The sequence below is a fragment of the Arachis hypogaea genome, chromosome 13 (assembly GCF_003086295.3).
Source record: "Arachis hypogaea cultivar Tifrunner chromosome 13, arahy.Tifrunner.gnm2.J5K5, whole genome shotgun sequence".
Lineage (NCBI taxonomy): Eukaryota > Viridiplantae > Streptophyta > Magnoliopsida > Fabales > Fabaceae > Arachis > Arachis hypogaea.
Window position 1 is genome coordinate 16,655,835 of NC_092048.1, and position 6,442 is coordinate 16,662,276.

Here is a 6,442-nt window from a genome sequence, read left to right on the forward strand (position 1 = left end):
CTTTGATGCACCATAACACCACCTATCACCCCCTAAGCTCCTTATATCTGTTATAACTTCGAAGTAAATGTATATAATCATAATTTATAAACCGAAAAGATAATGATATATTTAATTGGTACGTTTGATATTGACAGGATAAGGCCTTATTGTATAAGATTTAGTAAATTTTTTAGTTTAATTTTGATGTATCAGTAAATTTATTATTCATGTTAATAATAGCATCGGTGTAGTGAAAAGTACGGACATTGTATTAAGAGTATTATCATCGGCGTCGTCATAAAGTAGTGTAATACTAAAACCCTATATACAGGATACAGCTTGTCACAACCTACACATTACGGCACCTTCGAGGTTTGCAATTTATATTAAAATAAAATGATGTATTTGGAAGATACGTGATAAACTAAAATGTAATAATTGCATGAATTTTTTTTAAATAAATAAAATAAATATTTTATTTATTGAAATAGACAATTTGTAGTATTTTTATTAAAATGCATTCTATGTCATATTTTGTTTATAGGTAAACGAATTAAAGTATAAAACGATGTGAACATATCACGTTTATACACGTAATATGTAATGTTCTTATTTTATTTATAATGTAAAGGAAATACGTATGGTATTATTTGGTGGTATGTAACGCTCTTATCAATTGATTGAATTTTTGGGTGAGAATTCTCCAAAAATATCCAAACTATGTGTCATAGGTGGCTGTGAATCTTTAAAAGATGTTTTGTTAAAATATCAATGAAATTTTGCTTTCCATAATTAAAATAATATTTTTTATAAAACATCAATAACATTTTTTTATAATTAAAAAATATTTTTATAACAAAACGTCAATGATGTTTTGTATTATTACTATAACAGTATAAAAATTTAAACTGATTAAATGTTCTCATATTTCACACTAAAATTATTTATATATAAAAAATTTAACCACAAAAGTATCATAAGTTAAAAAAAATAATACTAAGGAGTTAATATTTTTTATCAATATTAACAAACTTTTTTAAAATTATTTTATTTTCTTAAATACTATATCTTAATTTATAAATTCTTAATCTTAAGTCTTAAATTATAAACTTTAAATCCTCCAAAAAATAAAAAATTTTAGAATTAAAAAGAATTATCTAATATTCACTAGAGTAAATGTCATTTCCAATTCATGATTATTTACTCAAAACATAAAGTGTTCCTCTACAACTCAAAGATTTTTAATTAGTCTCTAACCATCTAAGTAATTGGTTGCTACTAAACTAAGTGGTCCTTTTACTGGACTAAATGATTCCTAATACATCAGTAGTTCACTGTTTACAGAAGTTACTTAAACTAATTATTTGAATTGTTAGGGATCGAATAGAGATTTTTAAATTATAAAAGAGTGATTTGTTCTTCAAGCAATTGTCAAAAATTGGAGAAGATATTTATTCTATTGGGTAATTAAAAGTTAGATTCTTATACTTTTCTATAAAAAAAAATGACAATTGAGAGTATTAATTTATTTTTTATTATTTTTAATATTTAAAAAGTGAAAATTAGATGACATAAATTTATTATTACATAAGACATGTAATATCACATGAACCATGGATTTTTCAATAGTAATTTATTTTAGTTCTCAGATTATCTAAGATTCATAAACCATATGTCAACGGGCACCAAAAAAAAAATCACAAATGAAATGTTCATACACAATTAAAAGAATAGAAAATATAAATGTATGATATGTATTCATGACCTGTACATTCTTTTAATGGTGTGTTGTGAAAATAAAAGAACAACTAATGTTTTATTACAAGGTGAAATTACGCTTAGAAATGCTAGGAATTAAAATTACAAAAAAATTTATTAATTATCTGTAAAAGTAAGTCTTACAGGATTTTTGAGGTAGACTTATTTTTTAGAAAAATTAGGTGACAATTTTTTTTTTTTTTTGAGGTAGTCCTTCCATGAATTTGCCTTCGTGGCTCCATGTGGCTAAAGGCTCACGGAAAAAAAACAAGCTGATAAAAAAATTAGATGCTGTAAAATAAATAAATAAGTAAGATAAAATAAATATAAAATAAAAAATATAAATAAAAAATTTTAATATTAATATTTACTAATATTATTTTAATATACTTAGTTGATTCATATATATTTATTAATATGTTGCAGCGTATATTTATATAGAGAGAGGTGTTTTATATTGATTTTGTGTGTGTATTGTCTGAGAACTTAATTTCCTATTTATATACGTATTAACTTTACATTTTTAAGTTTTATTAATTTAATCTATTTTGAGGATTTTTTTTTTGGATTGAAAAGTAACAAAAGAACAAATAAAAAAGAGAAAATAAAAAAAAAAGAACTGCTTAAAAAATAGCCAATCCCGCTAAATGCTACTCTCAAACTTCTTCCAAAGCAACGGAAGTTTCATTTGGTGAGTGAATTCTCATTGTCGTCTTTGCCATGATGTCCGCCACTTTATTTGCATCTCTCAAGATCAACCTGAGATCAACACGCAATTTCCAAAACATGATGTCCCTGAATTTCAACACCAAAGGATCAACAAAACCAGAGTTATCCTGAAAATTATTGACAAGAATAAATGCATCAACATATTTTGTCTTACAAATAACATCTATTTGCCTCAAGTCCCAGACTAAAAAATATCCTCTTCAAATAGCAAACAACTTTCCTTGCAGAATATTATGGTTCTCAATCGTTCCCAAACAGTTTTATTACCAATTTTCATTCCAAACTCTGCTAACACAAACAAAATTAACACGATCACCAGTACCAGAATAACTTGCATCATAATTAATCTTAAAAGTACCCACCGAAGAGAAAATTCATGAGCAATTAATGGTAGAGGGAATAAACACTCGTTGCAACTCAAAAGCATTCCGAAGCTCTTTTTCTAAAGACAAAACCATACTAGTCACCTTATTTAGGGGTCAAGACTCGTGTGGATGAAAGATCTCATTATTTTTAGAATGCCAAATCCATCGTAGACCATAATAGAATCTAAAAGGACACTTTTTGCTATGAAGCAAGAACCAGTTCGTCAAATCTAGAGGTTGACTAGAAATCTCAAAAGCTTGCCAAACTAGCTGAGTTTTCGGACAATCCCAAATACAATGAACAACCAATTTTTGACCAAAAAAATATCGTAAACAGCTGTCCATCGGTGAGATGCTCATCTTGGAATAAAAAGCAGTAGTGGATAGAGCATCCCTAAGACAAAGTCAAGCCAAAAATTTATATTTTTCTGGAACAAAGTGACTCTAAAGCCAAAGTCAATTCCCCTACTCCTCCCAACCAAACTTCTTACTAAACCACAAGTAACCACTACGAGAGTCATAAATCTTTGACGTTGCATCAGACCAAGGTGGCAGGCAAGGATGTCCTCCCCGAATAGAAATCTAACTCTGCATGCCTGCTGCCACCATGTGAGGTACTCCTGTGTCGGACGAGGATCAGGGTGGCCATTGATGGTCACCAAGTGGTGTAGCTGGTAACGTCCCCTAAACAAGTCCTACCAGTCACAATGCACATCGTGCCACCAGGCATAATCTCCCCTCGTCGTCTTGAACAGAAACTCGTTGACGTTCACCGGATCTGCTGACCTGTGCTGCTACTCCCCGAAATGCCTCTTGACTCTGTCAATATGATGAAACTCTACAAAGAGAAAGCAGACGAGGGGGACAACAGCCCTCCATATATAAATTTCTCCATCACTAGTAAGCCAGTCAGGCACAATCTGATGTAACTGAAAATTCTCATATGGTGTCCATCAAAGTTAGGCAAATCGCATTATACAATAATTAGAAACGTCTCACCAATGCACAAAATAAAGTAGAAAACAAAACATGTTGTACCTGATCAAAGGTGAGGCTATCGATGCAACGACGTAAAGTCTGAATCTTGCCATTGTGGTGATCCCGAATTTGTTGTCCTAGTTCTGCCAACTTACACACAATAAAAAAAGGGTAAAGTATATTTTTTGTCCCTAAAGTTTGATAAAAGTTTCAAAAATATTCTTAAATTTTATTTTGTTTCAATTTTGTCCCAAAAGTTTTCGATTTGCATCAAATATACCCCTGACAACTAATTTTTCAAAAAATTTAAGACCAATTCAACAACAATTTCATAAGAATAACCCTCAACACAAGCAAATCAAGCATAATTTTCATGTATTATTGTTAGACTGGTCTTTAATTTTTTTAAAATTTAGCCGTCGAGAGTATATTTGATACAAATCGAAAACTTTTGGGATAAAATTAAAACAAAATAAAACTTAGGAGTATTTTTAAAACTTTTGCCAAATTTCAGGGACAAAAAATATACTTTATCCTAAAAAAAATTAACAACAAAAATTAGTTAATTAAAATAACTAAATCGTGTCCATTGTGTATAAGTTGTTAAATTAAAAAGTAATAACAATAAGTACATACCTAGCTGCAAGTGGGAACCTACTGACGTTATATCCCACCGGATAAAATGATGGCAACCTATGGTAGATCCAGGAGACAACAAGCGGCATGCAATCCACAATGTCAGTCACATCACGCCCAGCAGTAGTTAGGGGTGGCAGTGGGGCGGGTAGGGGCGGGTTTTTGCCCTACCCGACCCCGCCCCGCCGTCCTTTTACTCAGGTACTACCCGTCCCATCACTATCCGCGGGTACCCGCCCCACTCCTATTCGCCCCTATAAAAATTAAATATTATTTTAATTTTTACATATTCATATATAAATTAAGACAAAAACTTAAAATTCATAGATAAATTAAAATATAAACATAAAATTCATATAATGTCATTAGCTAAAATAACTTGAATTAAAAAAAAGCTAGTGTTAAATCACTACAAATTTAATAACATAATAAAGAAATTACAATATTAGATATAAAATAGCCTTCAATCCTTATTCTTGATTCCTTTCCATATCTTCATCATTATCAAAAGTTTACAAATCAAAATTTAAACCTAAAAATCAAAAGAGATAACAATTAACAAATTAATTAGTACTATGTAAAAAATTAACATAAATAAAGATTAAATAAATACTTACTATAAACCCCATAATGAGTTGAAACAAATAATAAAATAGCACACCACTATATAGTACTATAAATTACAAGCATTTGATCATTCAAGCACATGGGGGATAAATGTAAAGCAGAGGGAGAAAAAATAATTAGGTGCTATTATAATATAAGACTTTAAATTATTAGAATAAATAATTGTCAAGACTCAGTTACCAATAATAATTCATAAGCACATGAATCATATAAACAGAATAATAATAATTCATAAACACATGATTTGTCAATAATAAGAAGGACTTTTTCTTTCTGTGATGCATATCATTCTTGAATGAAAATATGATTGTTATTGTCATTTATATGAGACTAATGTTATTGAAGTAAGAGTGGCAATTATTAAAAGGAGAAACTATAATATCATTGACGAAGAAGAAAAAAAGAAGGAAAAAGGTAATGAATTTTTGCCAAGAGATAAAAAGCACAAGATAACAAAACAGAGGTCCTTGTGCAAACTGGATGTCTCAATGTACATCATAAACTTTGCTTTAAATAATTGATAGATGAAAATTAAATTGAAGCCAAAAGAAAAAAAGAAAAAAATAGAGTGATGAACAATAATAAATTAAAAGTAAAATAAGCTTATTATATAAAGAAAACAATAATAGTATTTCATTCCTATCCATAAGCTATTTATTTAGAATAATGTATATTGTTAATTAATAATTAATAGGTATAGAAATGATGAGCTAATAGTTATTAATAAAGAAAAAAGGAAAAAGGTTCTTTGTTCGTGTGGGTGTGGGTAGAGACATTTTTCTCCCTCTGTTCTGCAGCCATTGTATATATGACTAAGAAATTTTAATGTAAAATCAGGAAATTCAGGATAAACATTATATATCCAGCCATAGGTTAGAAACAATATAAGTATGAATGTTGTAAATTCCTCCTAACATGACTCAGATAAACACAACAATCTGACCCATCAATATCAAAATAGTGAAAAATTAACTCACAGTTATAGAGTTCTAGTTATAGATCTAGTGTCTAGTTCCAGAGTTTAGTTGCAGATTCACAATAGGAGAGAAAGAGAAAGAGAAACTTACAGATCCAGTGATTCGCAGGACGCAGAGACAGCGACAGACTCACAACAACAGCAACGGCAACCGACTCATGGCGACGGTGACGGGCTTACGGCGAAGGACAGAGGAGGACGGCTTTTGCTCTACTCTCAGATGGAGGACGGCTGCGAAGCTCTTCCCTCAGACAAAACGGCGGGCGAAGCTCTGCTTTCGGACAGAGGCGAAGCCCTTCTCTCAAACTGAAAACGACAGCAGCCGGTAGGTTTGGAGAAGAAAAAGTTCGATTGGAGAAGAATATTAGGGTTTAATTTTGAATATGAAGAG

The 6,442-nt window shown here is 30.3% G+C and overlaps 1 long non-coding RNA gene across 2 annotated transcripts; it reads right to left on the bottom strand.

The window, feature by feature from the left end:
* Positions 1-2,788: 2,788 nt before the first annotated feature.
* On the bottom strand, positions 2,789-6,442 carry LOC112737481 (uncharacterized). Of its 2 annotated transcripts, none has more exons than XR_003168981.3 (4): positions 6,143-6,442; positions 4,449-4,702; positions 3,873-3,962; positions 2,789-3,672 (listed from the first exon to the last, which is right to left on the bottom strand). It is a non-coding gene; the product is annotated as an uncharacterized lncRNA (long non-coding RNA). The 2 variants fall into 2 exon arrangements; XR_011870351.1 differs by having other exon boundaries at positions 3,873-4,347.